The following is an 18,587-nucleotide window of genomic DNA, read 5'->3' on the forward strand; positions in this document are numbered from 1 at the left end:
CTGCAGGCTCTAATGACTAGTCAGTTTACTACACATACTGCAGGCTCTAATGACTAGTCAGTTTATTACACATACTGCAGGCTCTAATGACTAGTCAGTTTATTACATATACTGCAGGCTCTAATGACCAGTCTGTTTATTACACATACTGCAGGCTCTAATGACTAGTCAGTTTATTACACATACTGCAGGCTCTAATGACCAGTCTGTTTATTACACATACTGCAGGCTCTAATGACCAGTCAGTTTATTACACATACTGCAGGCTCTAATGACTAGTCAGTTTATTACACATACTGCAGGCTCTAATGACTAGTCAGTTTATTACACATACTGCAGGCTCTAATGACTAGTCAGTTTATTACATATACTGCAGGCTCTAATGACTAGTCAGTTTATTATACATACTGCAGGCTCTAATGACCAGTCAGTTTATTACACATACTGCAGGCTCTAATGACTAGTCAGTTTATTACACATACTGCAGGCTCTAATGACTAGTCAGTTTATTACACATACTGCAGGCTCTAATGACTAGTCTGTTTATTACACATACTGCAGGCTCTAATGACTAGTCAGTTTATTACACATACTGCAGGCTCTAATGACTAGTCAGTTTATTACACATACTGCAGGCTCTAATGACCAGTCTGTTTATTACACATACTGTAGGCTCTAATGACTAGTCAGTTTATTACACATACTGCAGGCTCTAATGACTAGTCAGTTTATTACACATACTGCAGGCTCTAATGACTAGTCAGTTTATTACACATACTGCAGGCTCTAATGACTAGTCAGTTTATTACATATACTGCAGGCTCTAATGACTAGTCAGTTTATTACATATACTGCAGGCTCTAATGACTAGTCAGTTTATTATACATACTGCAGGCTCTAATGACCAGTCAGTTTATTACACATACTGCAGGCTCTAATGACTAGTCAGTTTATTACATATACTGCAGGCTCTAATGACTAGTCAGTTTATTACATATACTGCAGGCTCTAATGACTAGTCAGTTTATTACACATACTGCAGGCTCTAATGACTAGTCAGTTCACTACACATACTGCAGGCTCTAATGACTAGTCAGTTTATTACACATACTGCAGGCTCTAATGACCAGTCAGTTTATTACATATACTGCAGGCTCTAATGACTAGTCAGTTTATTACATATACTGCAGGCTCTAATGACTAGTCAGTTTATTACACATACTGCGGGCTCTAATGACTAGTCAGTTTACTACACATACTGCAGGCTCTAATGACTAGTCAGTTTATTACACATACTGCAGGCTCTAATGACTAGTCAGTTTATTACACATACTGCAGGCTCTAATGACTAGTCAGTTTATTACACATACTGCAGGCTCTAATGACTAGTCAGTTTATTACACATACTGCAGGCTCTAATGACTAGTCAGTTTATTACACATACTGCAGGCTCTAATGACTAGTCAGTTTATTACACATACTGCAGGCTCTAATGACTAGTCAGTTTATTACATATAGTGCAGGCTCTAATGACTAGTCAGTTTATTACACATACTGCAGGCTCTAATGACTAGTCAGTTTATTACATATACTGCAGGCTCTAATGACTAGTCAGTTTATTATACATACTGCAGGCTCTAATGACTAGTCAGTTTACTACACATACTGCAGGCTCTAATGACTAGTCAGTTTATTACACATACTGCAGGCTCTAATGACTAGTCAGTTTATTACATATACTGCAGGCTCTAATGACCAGTCTGTTTATTACACATACTGCAGGCTCTAATGACTAGTCAGTTTATTACACATACTGCAGGCTCTAATGACCAGTCTGTTTATTACACATACTGCAGGCTCTAATGACCAGTCAGTTTATTACACATACTGCAGGCTCTAATGACTAGTCAGTTTATTACACATACTGCAGGCTCTAATGACTAGTCAGTTTATTACACATACTGCAGGCTCTAATGACTAGTCAGTTTATTACATATACTGCAGGCTCTAATGACTAGTCAGTTTATTATACATACTGCAGGCTCTAATGACCAGTCAGTTTATTACACATACTGCAGGCTCTAATGACTAGTCAGTTTATTACACATACTGCAGGCTCTAATGACTAGTCAGTTTATTACACATACTGCAGGCTCTAATGACTAGTCTGTTTATTACACATACTGCAGGCTCTAATGACTAGTCAGTTTATTACACATACTGCAGGCTCTAATGACTAGTCAGTTTATTACACATACTGCAGGCTCTAATGACCAGTCTGTTTATTACACATACTGTAGGCTCTAATGACTAGTCAGTTTATTACACATACTGCAGGCTCTAATGACTAGTCAGTTTATTACACATACTGCAGGCTCTAATGACTAGTCAGTTTATTACACATACTGCAGGCTCTAATGACTAGTCAGTTTATTACATATACTGCAGGCTCTAATGACTAGTCAGTTTATTACATATACTGCAGGCTCTAATGACTAGTCAGTTTATTATACATACTGCAGGCTCTAATGACCAGTCAGTTTATTACACATACTGCAGGCTCTAATGACTAGTCAGTTTATTACATATACTGCAGGCTCTAATGACTAGTCAGTTTATTACATATACTGCAGGCTCTAATGACTAGTCAGTTTATTACACATACTGCAGGCTCTAATGACTAGTCAGTTCACTACACATACTGCAGGCTCTAATGACTAGTCAGTTTATTACACATACTGCAGGCTCTAATGACCAGTCAGTTTATTACATATACTGCAGGCTCTAATGACTAGTCAGTTTATTACATATACTGCAGGCTCTAATGACTAGTCAGTTTATTACACATACTGCAGGCTCTAATGACTAGTCAGTTTACTACACATACTGCAGGCTCTAATGACTAGTCAGTTTATTACACATACTGCAGGCTCTAATGACTAGTCAGTTTATTACACATACTGCAGGCTCTAATGACTAGTCAGTTTATTACACATACTGCAGGCTCTAATGACTAGTCAGTTTATTACACATACTGCAGGCTCTAATGACTAGTCAGTTTATTACACATACTGCAGGCTCTAATGACTAGTCAGTTTATTACACATACTGCCGGCTCTAATGACTAGTCAGTTTATTACACATACTGCAGGCTCTAATGACTAGTCAGTTTATTACACATACTGCAGGCTCTAATGACTAGTCAGTTTATTACACATACTGCAGGCTCTAATGACTAGTCAGTTTATTACATATACTGCAGGCTCTAATGACTAGTCAGTTTATTACACATACTGCAGGCTCTAATGACTAGTCAGTTTACTACACATGCTCTAATGACTAGTCAGTTTATTACACATACTGCAGGCTCTAATGACTAGTCAGTTTATTACACATACTGCAGGCTCTAATGACTAGTCAGTTTATTACACATACTGCAGGCTCTAATGACTAGTCAGTTTATTACACATACTGCAGGCTCTAATGACTAGTCAGTTTATTACACATACTGCAGGCTCTAATGACTAGTCAGTTTATTACACATACTGCAGGCTCTAATGACTAGTCAGTTTATTACACATACTGCAGGCTCTAATGACTAGTCAGTTTATTACACATACTGCAGGCTCTAATGACTAGTCAGTTTATTACACAAACTGCAGGCTCTAATGACTAGTCAGTTTATTACACACAGTCTGTTTTCATGGTAGGCTAGAGGAACCAACTAGCTTGAGAAAAAATGCATAGCTCTTGACGTTTAAAGGTAATTCACGCTTGAGCCAACATCCACATTGTTTACTGTGAGTGCATTCTGCGCTAACATCGGGGAACTTTTAAAGTTCCACATGTGTTTTTTGTGACTGTAGAATCCCTAGGGATTAACGGATTGAGAGACTATCCTGTGGATTCACGGCTACGCCCATCCTCTCTAATCAAGGGTTGATTTGTCATTATACACCGGGTGGTTCGAGCCCAGAATTCTGATTGGCTGACAGCACTTTGTGTTACGTGGTACGTAAGAACAGCCCTTAGCCGTGTTATAATTGCCCATACACCACACCGTATTCTTTACTTCACCTATGGTTCTTGTAATTAACTGATGTTGTCATCACGGAATCCATCTGGAGCTTGATGACGCTCTGCTGTAAGCAAGCTGCATCCCAAATGGTCCCCTGATCCCTATGTACTATGTACACTACAGTGTTTTTGGAAAAGTATTCAGAACACCTTTTTGCACATTTTGTTACGTTACAACCTTATTCTAAAATTGATTAAATTGTTACACTTTTTTCGTCATCAATCTACACATAATACTCCATAATGACAAAGCGAAAACTGTTTTTTAGAGATGTTTGCTAATTTATTACAAATAAAAAACGGAATTATCACATTTAAATAATTATTCAGACCATTTACTCAGTACTTTGTTGAAGCACCTTTGGCAGTGATTAAAGCCTCGAGTCTTCTTGGGTATGATGCTACAAGCTTGGCACACCTTATTTGGGGAGTTTCTCCCATTCTTCTCTGCAGATCCTCTCAAGCTCTGTCAGGTTGGATGGGGTGAGTTGGTGCACAGTTATTTACAGGTCTCTCCAGAGAAGTTCGATCGGGTTCAAGTCCGGTCTCTGGCTGGGCCACTCAAGGACATTCAGAGACTTGTCCCGAAGCCACTCCTGCATTGTATTGGCTGTGTGCTTAGGGTCGTCGTCCTGATAGAAGGTGAACCTTCGCTCCAGTCTGAGGTCCTGAGAGGTCTGGAACTGTTTTTCATCAAGGATCTCTCTGTACTTTGCTCTGTTCATCTTTCCCTCAATCCTGACTAGTCTCACAGTCCCTGTCACTGATAAACATCCCCACAGCATGATGCTGCCTCCACCATGCTTCACCATGGAGATGGTGCCAGGTTTTCTCCAGGCATGCCGCTTGGCATTCAGGCCAAATAGTTTAATCTTGGTTTCATCAGACCAAATACTTTTTACTTATGGTCTAAGAGTCTTTAGGTACCTTTAGGCAAACTCCAAACGGGCTGTCAAGTGCCTTTTACTGAGGAGTGGCTTCCGTCTGGCCACTCTACCATAAAAGCCTGATTGTTGCAGTGCTGCAGAGAATGTGCAAAGCTGTCATCAAGGCAAAGAGTGGCTACTTTGAAGAATCTAAAATCTAAAATAAATAAAACATTTGTACAACACTTTTTTGGTTACTACATGATTCCATATGTGTTATTTCATAGTTTTGATGTCTTCACTATTATTCTACAATGTAGAAAATAGTAAAAATAAAGAAAAACCCTTTGACGTTAGAGTATTTTTTGTAGACTGTTGACTAAAAACAACAATTAAATCAATTTTAATCCCAATTTGTAACAAAAAAAAGAGGAAGAAATCCAAAGGCTATGAAAACCTTTGCAAGGCACTGTAGATTCAGTGATAATGTGTTTAGAATGACTTTCTGAAATGCTGAGAAAGATAACAACGATAATGATTGTTTATTGCACATAAGGAAACATGCACAGCTGAGGAACCTACTTCCTCAGAGTATACCTTTTTCATATCTCAAGAAAATACATTACAACATTTCACTGAAATGGCAATTTATCACCGTAATGTGAACACCTAAAGTGTGAAATCCCACTGGTACACAGTTGTTTTGTAAATTGCTGCGCCAGCCACAACTGCTTTGTAAATAGTATGTTAACATGGTCTGAGAAGACGCCATTGTCAATCAAGGTTAACCTTAGATAGCTAATTACAATTCCTAATTTGGTTAACGAGTAGGAGTGTACTTGTGCAGGTAAGCATGAAAACTATTATAAATACGTTTTTTTTGTATAGAAAATACAGGAATTATAATTCAAATACCATTTTAGTATATTTCTAATTTATGAGAAATATACATCTAACATACTTAAGGTGTATTCAACGTATGTTTGTTTTGCTCTTTATCTAATATACTAAGAATACACAATTTAGATAATTTTAAAACATTTTAATTGACTTAAATGATAATAAAATACAAATAAAATGGACATTAAATGAATGAAATGTATTTAAAATAGTTCCAATTTGGATAATTTTAAATATATTTAAGTATATTTACCAAGGATATACTTAAATATTTGTTTTTTAAATGTTAATGAAGTATGATTTAAGTATATTTAAATGTTGTTGTTTTTTTCGCTTGGGATTCCCACCATAGTGCAATACTTTTGTGCACTAGTCAAAAGTAGTGCACTCTACAATATAGTATCATCTGAGACGCAACCTACAAGGGTCCTGTCCTACGAGACACCAGCACTACTCATCATTCATAATTCAACTGCCCTACGAGACACCAGCTCTATTCATCACTCCTAATTCATCTGCCCTACGAGACACCAGCTCTACTCATCACTCCTAATTCATCTGCCCTACGAGACACCAGCTCTATTCATCACTCCTAATTCATCTGCCCTACGAGACACCAGCTCTACTCATCACTCCTAATTCATCTGCCCTACGAGACACCAGCTCTATTCATCATTCATAATTCATCTGCCCTACGAGACACCAGCACTATTCATCACTCCTAATTCAACTGCCCTACGAGACACCAGCTCTATTCATCACTCCTAATTCATCTGCCCTACGAGACACCAGCTCTACTCATCACTCCTAATTCATCTGCCCTACGAGACACCAGCTCTATTCATCATTCCTAATTCAACTGCCCTATGAGACACCAGCTCTATTCATCACTCCTAATTCATCTGTCCTACGAGACACCAGCTCTATTCATCACTCCTAATTCATCTGTCCTACGAGACACCAGCTCTATTCATCACTCCTAATTCATCTGCCCTATGAGACACCAGCTCTATTCATCACTCCTAATTCATCTGTCCTACGAGACACCAGCTCTATTCATCCCTACTAATTAATCCGCCCTATGAGACACCAGCACTATTCATCACTCCTAATTCAACTGCCCTATGAGACACCAGCTCTATTCATCCATACTAATTCAACTGCCCTATGAGACACCAGCTCTATTCATCACTCCTAATTCAACTGCCCTACGAGACACCAGCTCTATTCATCCCTACTAATTCAACTGCCCTATGAGACACCAGCTCTACTCATCACTCCTAATTCAACTGCCCTACGAGACACCAGCTCTATTCATCACTCCTAATTCAACTGTCCTACGAGACACCAGCTCTATTCATCATTCCTAATGCATCTGCCCTACGAGACACCAGCTCTACTCATCACTCCTAATTCAACTGTCCTACGAGACACCAGCTCTATTCATCATTCCTAATGCATCTGCCCTACGAGACACCAGCTCTATTCATCATTCCTAATGCATCTGCCCTACGAGACACCAGCTCTACTCATCACTCCTAATTCAACTGTCCTACGAGACACCAGCTCTATTCATCATTCATAATTCATCTGCCCTACGAGACACCAGCTCTATTCATCCCTACTAATTAATCTGCCCTACGAGACACCAGCTCTACTCATCACTCCTAATTAATCTGCCCTACGAGACACCAGCTCTACTCATCACTCCTAATTCATCTGCCCTACGAGACACCAGCTCTACTCATCACGCCTAATTCAACTGCCCTACGAGACACCAGCTCTATTCATCACTCCTAATTCATCAGCCCTACGAGACACCAGCTCTACTCATCACTCCTAATTAATCTGCCCTACGAGACACCAGCTCTACTCATCACTCCTAATTCATCTGCCCTACGAGACACCAGCTCTACTCATCACTCCTAATTCATCTGTCCTACGAGACACCAGCTCTACTCATCACTCATAATTCATCTGCCCTACGAGACACCAGCTCTATTCATCACTCCTAATTCAACTGCCCTACGAGACACCAGCTCTACTCATCACTCCTAATTCAACTGTCCTATGAGACACCAGCTCTATTCATCACTCCTAATTCATCTGCCCTATGAGACACCAGCTCTATTCATCACTCCTAATTCAACTGCCCTATGAGACACCAGCTCTATTCATCCCTACTAATTCAACTGTCCTATGAGACACCAGCTCTACTCATCACTCCTAATTCATCTGCCCTACGAGACACCAGCTCTATTCATCCCTACTAATTAATCTGCCCTACGAGACACCAGCTCTACTCATCACTCCTAATTCATCTGCCCTACGAGACACCAGCTCTACTCATCACTCCTAATCCATCTGCCCTACGAGACACCAGCTCTATTCATCACTCCTAATTCATCTGCCCTACGAGACACCAGCTCTACTCATCACTCCTAATTCATCTGCCCTACGAGACACCAGCTCTACTCATCACTCCTAATTCAACTGTCCTACGAGACACCAGCTCTATTCATCTCTCCTAATTAAACTGCCCTACGAGACACCAGCTCTACTCATCACTCCTAATTCATCTGCCCTACGAGACACCAGCTCTATTCATCACTCCTAATTCATCTGTCCTACGAGACACCAGCTCTACTCATCTCTCCTAATTAAACTGCCCTACGAGACACCAGCTCTACTCATCTCTCCTAATTAAACTGCCCTACGAGACACCAGCTCTACTCATCACTCCTAATTAAACTGCCCTACGAGACACCAGCTCTACTCATCTCTCCTAATTAAACTGTCCTACGAGACACCAGCTCTATTCATCACTCCTAATTCAACTGTCCTACTAGACACCAGCTCTATTCATCACTCCTAATTCAACTGTCCTACTAGACACCAGCTCTATTCATCATTCCTAATTCAACTGTCCTACGAGACACCAGCTCTGCTCATCATTCATAATTCAACTTCCCTACGAGACACCAGCTCTATTCATCACTCCTAATTCATCTGTCCTACGAGACACCAGCTCTATTCATCACTCCTAATTTAACTGTCCTACGAGACACCAGCTCTACTCATCACTCCTAATTCATCTGTCCTACGAGACACCAGCTCTATTCATCACGCCTAATTCAACTGTCCTACGAGACACCAGCTCTATTCATCACTCCTAATTTAACTGTCCTACGAGACACCAGCTCTACGCATCACTCCTAATTCATCTGTCCTACGAGACACCAGCTCTATTCATCACGCCTAATTCAACTGTCCTACGAGACACCAGCTCTATTCATCACGCCTAATTCAACTGTCCTACGAGACACCAGCTCTACTCATCACTCCTAATTCATCTGCCCTACGAGACACCAGCTCTACTCATCACTCCTAATTCATCTGTCCTACGAGACACCAGCTCTACTCATCACTCCTAATTCATCTGTCCTACGAGACACCAGCTCTATTCATCACTCCTAATTCAACTGTCCTACGAGACACCAGCTCTATTCATCACTCCTAATTCAACTGTCCTACGAGACACCAGCTCTATTCATCACTCCTAATTCAACTGTCCTACGAGACACCAGCTCTATTCATCACTCCTAATTCAACTGTCCTACGAGACACCAGCTCTATTCATCACTCCTAATTCAACTGTCCTACGAGACACCAGCTCTATTCATCACTCCTAATTCAACTGTCCTACTAGACACCAGCTCTATTCATCACTCCTAATTCAACTGTCCTACTAGACACCAGCTCTATTCATCATTCCTAATTCAACTGTCCTACGAGACACCAGCTCTGCTCATCATTCATAATTCAACTTCCCTACGAGACACCAGCTCTATTCATCACTCCTAATTCATCTGTCCTACGAGACACCAGCTCTATTCATCACTCCTAATTCAACTGTCCTACGAGACACCAGCTCTATTCATCACTCCTAATTCAACTGTCCTACGAGACACCACCTCTATTCATCACTCCTAATTCAACTGTCCTACGAGACACCAGCTCTATTCATCACTCCTAATTCAACTGTCCTATGAGACACCAGCTCTATTCATCACTCCTAATTCAACTGTCCTACGAGACACCAGCTCTATTCATCACTCCTAATTCAACTGTCCTACTAGACACCAGCTCTATTCATCACTCCTAATTCAACTGTCCTACTAGACACCAGCTCTATTCATCATTCCTAATTCAACTGTCCTACGAGACACCAGCTCTGCTCATCATTCATAATTCAACTTCCATACGAGACACCAGCTCTATTCATCACTCCTAATTCATCTGCCCTATGAGACACCAGCTCTATTCATCACTCCTAATTCATCTGCCCTACGAGACACCAGCTCTATTCATCCCTACTAATTAATCTGCCCTACGAGACACCAGCTCTATTCATCACTCCTAATTCATCTGCCCTATGAGACACCAGCTCTATTCATCACTCCTAATTCATCTGCCCTATGAGACACCAGCTCTATTCATCACTCCTAATTCATCTGCCCTATGAGACACCAGCTCTATTCATCACTCCTAATTCAACTGCCCTATGAGACACCAGCTCTATTCATCCCTACTAATTCAACTGTCCTATGAGACACCAGCTCTACTCATCACTCCTAATTCATCTGCCCTACGAGACACCAGCTCTATTCATCCCTACTAATTAATCTGCCCTACGAGACACCAGCTCTATTCATCACTCCTAATTCATCTGCCCTATGAGACACCAGCTCTACTCATCACTCCTAATTCATCTGCCCTACGAGACACCAGCTCTACTCATCACTCCTAATTCATCTGCCCTACGAGACACCAGCTCTACTCATCACTCCTAATCCATCTGCCCTACGAGACACCAGCTCTATTCATCACTCCTAATTCATCTGCCCTACGAGACACCAGCTCTACTCATCACTCCTAATTCATCTGCCCTACGAGACACCAGCTCTACTCATCACTCCTAATTCAACTGTCCTACGAGACACCAGCTCTATTCATCTCTCCTAATTAAACTGCCCTACGAGACACCAGCTCTACTCATCACTCCTAATTCATCTGCCCTACGAGACACCAGCTCTATTCATCACTCCTAATTCATCTGTCCTACGAGACACCAGCTCTACTCATCTCTCCTAATTAAACTGCCCTACGAGACACCAGCTCTACTCATCTCTCCTAATTCAACTGCCCTATGAGACACCAGCTCTACTCATCACTCCTAATTCATCTGCCCTACTAGACACCAGCTCTACTCATCACTCCTAATTCATCTGTCCTACGAGACACCAGCTCTACTCATCACTCCTAATTCATCTGTCCTACGAGACACCAGCTCTATTCATCACTCCTAATTCATCTGCCCTACTAGACACCAGCTCTACTCATCACTCCTAATTCATCTGTCCTACGAGACACCAGCTCTATTCATCACTCCTAATTCAACTGTCCTACGAGACACCAGCTCTATTCATCACTCCTAATTCAACTGTCCTACGAGACACCAGCTCTATTCATCACTCCTAATTCAACTGTCCTACGAGACACCAGCTCTATTCATCACTCCTAATTCAACTGTCCTACGAGACACCAGCTCTATTCATCACTCCTAATTCAACTGTCCTACGAGACACCAGCTCTATTCATCACTCCTAATTCAACTGTCCTACTAGACACCAGCTCTATTCATCACTCCTAATTCAACTGTCCTACTAGACACCAGCTCTATTCATCATTCCTAATTCAACTGTCCTACGAGACACCAGCTCTGCTCATCATTCATAATTCAACTTCCCTACGAGACACCAGCTCTATTCATCACTCCTAATTCATCTGTCCTACGAGACACCAGCTCTATTCATCACTCCTAATTCAACTGTCCTACGAGACACCAGCTCTACTCATCACTCCTAATTCATCTGTCCTACGAGACACCAGCTCTATTCATCACTCCTAATTCAACTGTCCTACGAGACACCAGCTCTATTCATCACTCCTAAATCAACTGTCCTACGAGACACCAGCTCTATTCATCACTCCTAATTCAACTGTCCTACTAGACACCAGCTCTATTCATCACTCCTAATTCAACTGTCCTACTAGACACCAGCTCTATTCATCACTCCTAATTCAACTGTCCTACTAGACACCAGCTCTATTCATCACTCCTAATTCAACTGTCCTACTAGACACCAGCTCTATTCATCATTCCTAATTCAACTGTCCTACGAGACACCAGCTCTGCTCATCATTCATAATTCAACTTCCCTACGAGACACCAGCTCTATTCATCACTCCTAATTCATCTGTCCTACGAGACACCAGCTCTATTCATCACTCCTAATTTAACTGTCCTACGAGACACCAGCTCTACGCATCACTCCTAATTCATCTGTCCTACGAGACACCAGCTCTATTCATCACTCCTAATTCAACTGTCCTACGAGACACCAGCTCTACTCATCACTCCTAATTCATCTGTCCTACGAGACACCAGCTCTATTCATCACGCCTAATTCATCTGTCCTACGAGACACCAGCTCTACTCATCACTACTAATTCATTTGTCCTACGAGACACCAGCTCTACTCATCACTCCTAATTCATCTGTCCTACGAGACACCAGCTCTATTCATCACTCCTAATTCAACTGTCCTACGAGACACCAGCTCTATTCATCACTCCTAATTCAACTGTCCTACGAGACACCAGCTCTACTCATCACTCCTAATTCATCTGTCCTACGAGACACCAGCTCTACTCATCACTCCTAATTCATCTGTCCTACGAGACACCAGCTCTATTCATCACTCCTAATTCAACTGTCCTACGAGACATCAGCTCTACTCATCACTCCTAATTCATCTGTCCTACGAGACACCAGCTCTATTCATCACGCCTAATTCAACTGTCCTACGAGACACCAGCTCTATTCATCACTCCTAATTCATCTACCTCTGATTTCACACTAAATACTTCTGTTAGATTTTCTGATTTGGAAATGATGCTTGTTGGGTCCTGTGTGTTTGATGACTCCAATGCTTCATCTTAACATGTGGTGAGACTCCAAAGCTCCAGAGCTTTTCAGCAGGAAATGTTGTCTTGGCTGGTTGGTTGTCTGCAGGTCCATGGACTTGTTAAAGAAGTGATTGATGAGGATCATGTGATTTGTGTGTTAATGGAGAGAATTATGTCACCCTAACAGAATCCTTGGGCTGTACAGGCTGAGACGAATCAGGCTGATGGAAGACGACATTCATGTCTGCCGTAGCTACCCCACTTACATGGATGTGTGTGTGTGTGTGTGTGTGTGTGTGTGTGTGTGTGTGTGTGTGTGTGTGTGTGTGTGCGTGCGTGCGTGCGTGCGTGCGTGCGTGCGTGCGTGCGTGCGTGCGTGCGTGCGTGCGTGCGTGCGTGCGTGCGTGTGTGTGTGTGTGTGTGCTTCAGCCACTGCGAGTGCATACAGGTTTCCTCAGTAGATTGTATGTATAGCCTGTCTAGTACACTATCGGAGAGGGTTCTACACGGAGCCCAGAGTTCTACCTAGAACCAAAAGGGTTCTTCTATGGGGACAGCCGTGAGAACCCTTTTGGAACCCTTTTTTCTCAGAGTGTACTCTGTTAACTTTCTTTCCCCTACTACAATAAGAGAGCCAGTTTTTGTCCAGTACGCTGCCACCCTTTTATCAGGCACTAAGGGGACTACCTTAAGAGCTGGGACAGAGCTGACGGCCAGCCAGAGTTCACAGCCTTGACACTGCTCTGACAATGAACACACACTGTGACATCATCCTATACCTGCTGCAATCACGCTAAACACTGTTTCCACTGTCGGGGAGAGAGAGGGAGACAAAGACAGGGAGACAGAGACAGGGAGACAGAGAGAGGGGGAGTCAGGGAGACAGAGAGACAGGGAGACAGAGACAGAGGGACAGAGAGAGGGGGAGTCGGGGAGACAGAGAGACAGGGAGACAGAGAGACAGAGAGACAGAGAGACAGAGACAGGGAGACAGAGACAGGGAGACAGGAAGACAAGGAGACAGAGAGACAGAGACAGGGAGACAGAGACAGGAAGACAAGGAGACAGAGAGACAGAAACAGACAGAAAGAAGGGGATGAGGAAAGAAGTGGAGGGAAATACACTTGGGAAAACAGAGAGGAATGTTAACATGTTTCCCATGCCAATAAAGCCCATTGATTGAATTTCATTGCATTGAGAAAGAGATATACAGTGGCCTAACTGTCACATATCACTCCATGCTATACAAACAACTTCTCACCTGTTTATCTGCTCCCCATGGCCTTCTAACTGACAAATTCTCTCTCAGCCCTCTGTCCAAAGAACTGACCCCAGATCTGTAGTGAGGGATTCCCTTGGTGGCTAGAGTACTGTCCAGAGAATTGACCTCAGCTCTGTAATGAGGGATTCCCTTGGTGACTAGAGCACTGTCCAGATAACTGACCCCAGATCTGTAATGAGGGATTCCCTTGGTGACTAGAGCACTGTCCAGATAACTGACCCCAGATCTGTAGTGAGGGATTCCCTTGGTGACTAGAGTACTGTCCAGAGAACTGACCCCAGTTCACTGTCCAGAGAACTGACCCCAGTTCACTGTCCAGATAACCCTGGATTGCAGTGGAAAGTATGGACTGTATAATGTCGCTCCAAGATGCGTGACTTGCCTGAATCATCATAATGCACTTTTTCATTAATACCTAAATGGGTTGAAAAACAGGTTTGTTTACATGCTGCCGCATGAAACTTACATTACCAGTGTCCTGTGTTTGATTTCTTTCTTCATATTATGTCTGATACGGTAACCAGGAAATGGGCATATTAAAACCAGGAAATGGGCATATTAAAACCAGGAAATGGGCATATTAAAACCAGGAAATGGACATATTAAAACCAGGAAATGGGCATATTAAAACCAGGAAATGGGCATATTAAAACCAGGAAATGGGCATATTAAAACCACGAAATGGACATATTAAAACCAGGAAATGGGCATATTAAAACCAGGAAATGGGCATATTAAAACCAGGAAATGGGCATATTAAAACCAGGAAATGGACATATTAAAACCAGGAAATGGGCATATTAAAACCAGGAAATGGGCATATTAAAACCAAGAAATGGACATATTAAAACCAGGAAATGGGCATATTAAAACCAGGAAATGGGCATATTAAAACCAGGAAATGGGCATATTAAAACCAGGAAATGGGCATATTAAAACCAGGAAATGGACATATTAAAACCAGGAAATGGACATATTAAAACCAGGAAATGGACATATTAAAACCAGGAAATGGGCATATTAAAACCAGGAAATGGGCATATTAAAACCACGAAATGGGCATATTAAAACCACGAAATGGGCATATTAAAACCAGGAAATGGGCATATTAAAACCAGGAAATGGACATATTAAAACCAGGAAATGGGCATATTAAAACCACGAAATGGGCATATTAAAACCAGGAAATGGGCATATTAAAACCAGGAAATGGACATATTAAAACCAGGAAATGGGCATATTAAAACCAGGAAATGGGCATATTAAAACCAGGAAATGGGCATATTAAAACCAGGAAATGGGCATATTAAAACCACGAAATGGGCATATTAAAACCAGGAAATGGGCATATTAAAACCAGGAAATGGACATATTAAAACCAGGAAATGGGCATATTAATATATGTAGCTTGAGAAGTAAGGTTAATGAAATCAATAACTCGTTAACATCGGACAACATTCATATACCGGCTTCTAACGGTGACTAATGACTGTAACATGGCCTCCTGGGTTCTCCCTCAACCAACTAGTGTTGGATCTGTGACATCCACTTGTGTTGATCATATCTTCACTAATACTGCAGAGCTCTGTTCCAAAGCAATATCATTTCCCCATTGGCTGTAGTGACCATAAAATCATTGCAACAATGGGTCAATTTTTTTTTTGAAGATGTAAAACATTTATGTTGGTCTGATGTGTATGAGCAAGTGAATCCAGATACAGCACTGGAAGTATTTATAAAATGATTAATGACAAGCATGCTCTTGTTAAGATATTAACCGTGAGGACTGTTCTAGCCCCCCTTGGTATTGATGATGAATTATAAAATGGGCAGAAAACCCAATTCGTCTCCATCGTTCATTGAAGTTGATGGGTCATTTATAACAAAACCTTCCGATATTGCCAATCATTTAAATGGCTAACTAATCAAATATCTAGTATTGAAAGAGAAGGATTGCTGTTTTGAAATTTGTCATATTCGTGCAGGTGAGGTTATTCATCAATAATGATAAGCCCACCAGGTATAGACAACCTAGATGGTAAACTATTGAGAATGGTAGCAGACTGTATTACCACCAGGTATAGACAACCTAGATGGTAAACTATTGAGAATGGTAGCAGACTGTATTACCACCAGGTATAGACAACCTTGATGGGAAACTAATGAGAATGGTAGCAGACTGTATTACCACCAGGTATAGACAACCTTGATGGGAAACTAATGAGAATGGTAGCAGACTGTATTACCACCAGGTATAGACAACCTGGATGGGAAACTAATGAGAATGGTAGCAGACTGTATTACCACCAGGTATAGACAACCTGGATGGGAAACTAATGAGAATGGTAGCAGACTGTATTACCACCAGGTATAGACAACCTTGATGGGAAACTAATGAGAATGGTAGCAGACTGTATTACCACCAGGTATAGACAACCTTGATGGGAAACTAATGAGAATGGTAGCAGACTGTATTACCACCAGGTATAGACAACCTAGATGGTAAACTATTGATAATGGTAGCAGACTGTATTACCACCAGGTATAGACAACCTGGATGGGAAACTAATGAGAATGGTAGCAGACTGTATTACCACCAGGTATAGACAACCTGGATGGGAAACTAATGAGAATGGTAGCAGACTGTATTTCCAGAACTGTATATTTGATGAATAATAAAATGCAATAACTAAAATATAGTCAAGTATTCAGCATCTTTGTTTAGGGGTCTGAATACTTTCGCAAGACACTGTAAATGATGTGGTGTGTATTGATGGGTTCGGATTTCTAAACTTTTAAATGTGATTTTATCGTCAGTTATACCATAGACACGAGGAGTGCCGTAGTCTGGTTTATACACCACAAGTTAATGGGTATCTGTAGGAGGAATGTATATGGAGGAGGCAATTAAGCTTGGAATGTACTGAGTGAAGGAAAGACGATCACATGGTTGGCAGGCACTGACGGAGAGATGTAGTTGAGTGAGGAATGGAGGGTTGGGGGGGGGGCAGAGGTCAGGTCAGGTCATCTTAAGGGACAAGGAACAGTTTGTGGCGCGTATCACTTAACTTCCTTTCCAGTAATATAGATGTAATGTTTAGAGAGAAGCAGGAGACTCCACCCACATTGAGGTATATATAGTCTACCATTGGTGGAAATATGTCTTTGTTTGATGCAGCTGTATGACCCAAAGGGTGAATAAACGTGGTTTGAGCGTTACTAATCGTCCGTGAAATTGTATTCATTTAGAACCGAACAGTAAACAGTGTAAATAAAATACAATGAACATTAGTCGAAATATTACAATAGGCTATATTGGGGGTGAGTGTGTGTGTGTGTGTGTGTGTGTGTGTGTGTGTGTGTGTGTGTGTGTGTGTGTGTGTGTGTGTGTGTGTGTGTGTGTGTGTGTGTGTGTGTGTGTGTGTGTGTGTGTGTGTGTGTGTGTGTGTGTGTGTGTGTGTGTGCGTGCTTACGTGCGTGCGTGCGTGTGTGTGTGTGATGTCTGTGTGAGAATAAGGTGTGTGTCAGAGCTTGTGTGTGTGTTTTGTGTGAGTGAGTGTGCATCACCTGGTTAGTGATGGCTGTTCAAGAGTCTGATGGTAATATCTCTCTATCTCTCTTTCACTCTCTATATCATTATACCTCTCTATCACTGTATCTCTCTATCTCTCTATCTCTATCACTTATCCCTCTCTTTATCTCTCTATCACTCTATCCCACTCTTTATCTCTCTATCACTCTATCACTCCCTCTATCATTTTATCTCTATCACTCACTCTATCTCGCTTATCTCTCTATCTCTATCACTCTCTCTATCACTATCTCTCTATCTCTCTATCTCTATCACTGTATCTCTATCTATCTGTCACTCTATCTCCAGTACTCTCTCTTTCACTCTCTATATCATTATATCTCTCTATCTGTCACGCCCTGACCGTAGAGATCCTTTTCTATGTCTGGTGTTCTATGTTGTCTATTTCTTTGTGTTTGGCCGTTTGTGGTTCTCAATCAGAGGCAGCTGTCTATCGTTGTCTCTGATTGAGAACCATATTTAGGTAGCCTGTTTTCCCACTTTGAGTTGTGGGTGGATTATTTTCTGGTTAGTGTTTGTTGCACCTGTCAGAACTGTTCGTTGGTCGTTTTGTTGTTTTTGTTCATGTATTCATCTTGATTAAAAGTATTATGGATACGTACCACGCTGCACTTTCGACAATCGTTACACTATCACTATATCTCTCTATCACTCACTCTATCATTCTATCTCTATCACTCACTCTATCATTCCATCTCTATCACTCACTCTATCATTCCATCTCTATCACTCACTCTATCATTCTATCTCTATCTATCTCTCCCGCTATCATTCCATCTCTATCACTCACTCTATCATTCTATCTCTATCTATCTCTCCCTCTATCATTCCATCTCTA

Source organism: Salvelinus namaycush, chromosome 26 (genome assembly GCF_016432855.1).
Source record: "Salvelinus namaycush isolate Seneca chromosome 26, SaNama_1.0, whole genome shotgun sequence".
Taxonomy (NCBI): Eukaryota; Metazoa; Chordata; class Actinopteri; order Salmoniformes; family Salmonidae; genus Salvelinus; species Salvelinus namaycush.